This window comes from Littorina saxatilis, linkage group LG15, assembly GCF_037325665.1.
Source record: "Littorina saxatilis isolate snail1 linkage group LG15, US_GU_Lsax_2.0, whole genome shotgun sequence".
In the NCBI taxonomy this organism is placed as follows: Eukaryota; Metazoa; Mollusca; class Gastropoda; order Littorinimorpha; family Littorinidae; genus Littorina; species Littorina saxatilis.
Window position 1 is genome coordinate 5,305,860 of NC_090259.1, and position 5,573 is coordinate 5,311,432.

Sequence of the window (5,573 nt, forward strand, 5' to 3'; positions counted from 1 at the left end):
CAACAATGAGCGAGTTTTAGCGTCAACTAAGGTGACTCGAGTCGAACCGGAGGTCGCAAAAACTCGGTCCGGTACGACTGGAGTGACGTCACCGGTTAACCAACTTTCAACCTTGCTTCCTGCGTAGGGTCTCTCCAGTTCCAAGATGGCTGCCAAGGCGAGGTGAGAAACTTCTGCAAATATTTTTTGACAAAGTTACGGATTGTGAGAAGACATTTGTTGTAAATCACTTAGCCTTTCAAAAATTAAGGATACTGGGTTGGATACTGTCTTGGTTTTAATGCATTTTATTTTAGCAGTGATGTTTATTTTGGGAAGAAATGAGGTCAACAGGAGTTTGGGTGCGATTTCGGCTCAAATGTACTTTAGCGCCCTGAACTTTTACCCGGCTGTTTTGCGCTCGATTTTCACGCTCACTTCTTCATTGACGTTCGAATCGATAGTTCGATGTTTTGGCATTACATTCACATCAACAATAAAACAGTACTGCTTGTTCATCATCGTCGTCCATCAACTCTCCACAACAGTAAATCCGTAACGCGCTTGTCGCCATCTTGTTGCAAGGGACGCGACTGTACACAACCCAACAGCGTTTCCGCGAAGAAAAAAACCAGACATGCGCAGCGACCCTACCGTAGCTCAACCCTGTTCCTCGCGAAAACTCGCTCATTTTAAACTGGCTTCGCGTGCGATTATTAACTGGCATAGTTAATTCACTTACAAGCCGTAAATTCTCATTGCTTTTACTGTTGAGTTAAGGTACAGTATTAAACACAATGTCAAAGAGGTTTTATGAGAGACATTTTCAAAAAGTGTGTCTGTGCATAGTTTTGGTTTCGTAAACTCCGGGTTCTGCCCACAGCCCTCTTTTGATTGGATTATTCTCAACTCCCTAGCTGTTAAAGTTTTCAGTTATAAAACATGCCTTGGCATTGTGTCAACTTTTTTTTAATTTTAATAACATCTGGTGAAATATGTCCATCTAGATCAGGTTTCAGGGCCGGACCAAATGAGTTGTAAGGGGGGGGGGGGGGGGTTCCTCCTTTTTTGGGGGGGCAAATCAGCGAAGTGGCGAAGCCACAAGCGCGCGCCTGCAAAGCAGGCGCGCGTACTAGGGGGGGTCCGAACTAGGGGGGTCCGGGGGCATGCTCCCCCGGAAAATTTTTGAAAAACGGTTAAAATCTGTGCAATCTGGTGCATTCTGGGCCTTTGTCAGTGTGAGTTGGTGGAGGGGGGGGGGGGGGTTACCTTTTTCTCATCGGATTTCACATTGAATAAAATTTGTTAGAGACACACACAAAATTTATTTTTAAAAAAACAAAAAAACAAAAAAAAAACACTCAAAGCAAGGTACATGCTTTTTCCAGGGGTGGGGTTCCGGAACCCCTGGAACCCCCCCCCCCTGGGTGCCCTGGGTTTAGACTCAGAAAGACTTGTATATCGGCAACAGCACGATGACTGATGAGCGACTCAATCACGTAACGAGATATGCGGTTCGTAAGTACAGTGTCACGAGATTTTGTCGACTTATGTTTTGCAACATTTAAAACACATTATTTTGTCTTTGTTTCCATTTAAGACACCCCACCCCACCCCCAATGTAAGGCCTCTCCCCTTTCAAGTAAAGGCTTGCTTTTGTAGACTTTCTGTTCATACCTTGTGTAAACATAACCTCCTTTTAAGACTCCCTTCTTTTTAAGACCTGAACTTCTCAGATGTTTGGAGATCTTAAAAGTGGAGTCCAGTGATTCATGTTGCTTCAGTGGTTGGCTGCAACGAATTCCGCAGTGATCCATACCAAATCAGTACCTGGCGATAGTTGGTCAGTATTGCAATTGATCACCAATAATGCATTGGAATAAAAATGAATGAAGTAAAATAAAACAAAACAAAGCAGAGTAAAGAAACAATGAAATCACATTTAAAAAAAAATATAGCGCTGACGGGGGTCGAGCCAACGACCTGCCGATTGGTAAGGCTGTATGCTAACCGTTGCGCTACAGAGACATTCATCTATAGAGGGTAAAACTAAACAAGAGATAAAAAAAAAAAGGGTCAGAGCCACTGGCACGCGATATTGAACTCGGTACCTTACAGAAGAGGAATTTGTTTCTTTTTTCTTTCTAGAGTATTTTTTGCAGCAAGATAACGTAACAAAGCCGACACATGTTTGGTTGTCTTTATAAAACCTTTTCTTGAACATTATATGGGGGGTAAAGACACTGGTGATTGGTATTGCTTCAAACCGGTGTCTTGTGCCTTTGCTTTGTACCCAAGCTGTTTTGCAACTTCGAAGGGTCTCGTCAGTGTTGGTTTGCTTCAGTGAATGATTAAGGTCAATCACACGGTTTGATATGCACGAGAAAAACGGTTTGATATGCACGGGGAAGAATTTGGAAGACACTCGTTTTCATATGATCAAGGGCCGAAGCTGTGTTTTAATAAAAGAAGGGGTACGGAAACATGTTTTGTTTGGGTTACATGTGAGACGACTAATTAGAGGAAGAGAGATGAAAGTAACTACAATGATGCAACTATTTTATGCCTTAGTCGCCCCTGTGTCCACTTATGGAGCCGAGGTCTGGTTTCCATCAGCAATCAACATCCAAAACGAACAATCGCTACCCGACATATTCGATAAGTGTCTATCGAATAATCTACCCCATGAACAAGTGCATTTAAAATTCAGTAAACGCCTTCTTGGCGTCCACAGTAAAGCAATGAACTTGCCAACGCTAGCAGAGCTCGGGCAACTCCCTGTGGGTATAAAACTAATTGAACAAACAATAAACTTCTGGACCCACATCGTTGAGTCAGAAGAAAATTCATATTTACGACAGGCTTACGCTGACATGATCGACAGACCACAAGACAGCTCACCGCAATGGATACATTTCATTCGAGCAATCATAGGTAACCTCGGACTGGACCATAACTGGATACTTCAGTCAGCAGTCCAAAAGAATGCGCTGATGAAAACTCTACGACGAGGACTAGAATACGAATACGTACGATTTTGGCAAGGAAAGAAGACTGAGGGCTCAAAACTGCAATACTACAACACAATTACTGACGGCGATTACGACTGTGAAGCATACTTGACATGTGTAACCAACCCCAAACACAGAAAAGCACTGTGTAGATTGCGTATTAGCGCTCACGATTTAAAAATCGAAAGGGGGAGATACACAAACACACCCAGAGAGGATAGAAAGTGCACCGTGTGTGGCGTAATTGAAGACGAGCTCCATTTCCTGGATAGTTGTACAAGATTTCATGATCTACGCTTGCAGCTTATGGAACATGCACGTGTTAATGCTCGAAATCCGAGTCAGCCGATGACGATGCAAGACGTATCGATACAGCAACAACTTGCTGAATTTGTATACAACTGCATGATTATACGCAATAATGACATAACTACAGATACATAACAATGTTGTAATCACTGCTCCATGGACGATATTTCTTCTTGTCTTTACAAATATCCACTTCGTGTCTGATAAACCCTTTACTGTGTTTTTATGACAATTAAATGAGTTCTGAGTTCTGAGTTCTGTGTTGCATAGTATTTAAAAACCGTATAAACAGTGGTGCCTCTGTGTATGTGTGTGTGTGTGTGTGTGTGTGTGTGTGTGTGTGTGTGTGTGTGTGTGCGTGTGTGGTGTGTGTGTGTGTGTTTGTGTGTGTGTGTGTGTGTGTGTATTTAAGCAGGCGCGCATGCTGCGTCTGTTTCAGTGAGTGATTTTTCAAAAAAGTCTTGATGATTTTAGTGCAATTCAGAACCAATGTGAGTTACTTTTTTTTTTAAACCGCCCGGCCTACAAGGCATTTATTAACGTTTTTATAAGGACATTAAAATGTTATTTATATTTGAGTCTTGACTTGCGATTTAGTTATATTAATGAGCACACACACAAAAACTTGCCCCATCCCCCCCCCCCCCCCAAAAAAAAAGAACAAAAAAAAGAAAGAAGTATACTGTGTTTTATAAACTGAACACAAAAAGCGCGCATGATTAAAAAAAACTATGGCATTGACAGGGCTCGAACCATCGACTTAAAAAACCGCGCCGCAGTCATATCCACTGATCTAAGCGGACATCTGTCAACATCGAACTAACTAGGACACGTCCATGTTGTGAGATACAGGACTCACGGCAGTCGTTGTGTGAATTAGGTCAGTTCGACCTTCGCTTACCACGCTTGGCGTGCAATGCACGGAGTTCTACCGACCTTTTTTTTTTTTTTTTTTTTTTTTTGGGGGGGGGGGGGGGGCGATTTTTTCACGTAGGCACTTCCCGCTTATACGCCAATGAAGAAACCATTTTGATATGTTCTACCAGGGCGGGGATGTAGCTCAGTCGGTAGCGCGCTGGATTTGTATCCAGTTGGCCGCTGTCAGCGTGAGTTCGTCCCCACGTTCGGCGAGAGATTTGTGTGCAGGCTCTCCTCGGTGTCCGAACACCCCCGTGTGTACACGCAAGCACAAGACCAAGTGCGCACGAAAAAGATCCTGTAATCCATGTCAGAGTTCGGTGGGTTATAGAAACACGAAAATATCCAGCATGCTTCCTCCGAAAAACGGCGTATGGCTGCCTAAATGGCAGGGTAAAAAACGGTCATACACGTAAAATTCCACTCGTGCAAAAAACACGAGTGTACGTGGGAGTTTCAGCCCACGAACGCAGAAGAAGAAGAAGAAGATATGTTCTACCGCAGACACATCAAACAGACAGACAGACAGACAGACAGTCACTTCCCGTTATTCTCTCTCACTTCTATGGCAGATATATACATACATACATACATACATATAGTCAGACAGCCAGCCAGCCAGCCAGACAGACAGACAGACAGACAGAAAAACAGACAAACAGTCAGTGAGCCACAAAGACAGGTAGACGTTTTATCCTGTCGAAGTTCTTATCATGCCAAAGCTCGTATAAAGACTGGTTCTGTTTGAGAATACTTTGCTAGGCAGTAAAGAAATGTATTTAAATAAAAAATATAAAGATAAGACAAATATTCATCTTGTTAAAAATGATTTTTTTCCTTGTTCCAAAATAGAGACGATCCGGACACAGTTTGAATAACCTTTGCCAAGCTCCACAATGCCCGGTGTGTGAAGAAGATTATACCCAATATTGACGGACTGTGTGATGATATCTTCTGCTATGGTCTGTTGAGACAGTGATATCAAAATCGAGACAGGAGGTCGAGATTTTGGTATCACTGTCGAAAAAGACCTATAGCAGAAGATATCATCACACAGTCAGTCAATGTTAGATATATTGCTAATTCTCTGGACATTGTGTATTTACTGTAAAGAAATTACAAAAGTATTTGTGTCAGTTTTGGCTGTTCCATATCCCTCCCTCTGATTATTGCTTCTTTTTGTTCACTCTTTTCTTGTACTTTTCAGTATTTCAAAATATCTTTTCTTTCAAAAAGTCTTTAGTCACTTGCTCAACTAAATTCTAGGATCATTACATTTTCATATATATTTGTTTGTTTTTAAATTTAGGTGTTTTTGTTTTTGAAGTGGGGAAGCAATAAAGAGGTCGTCGATAT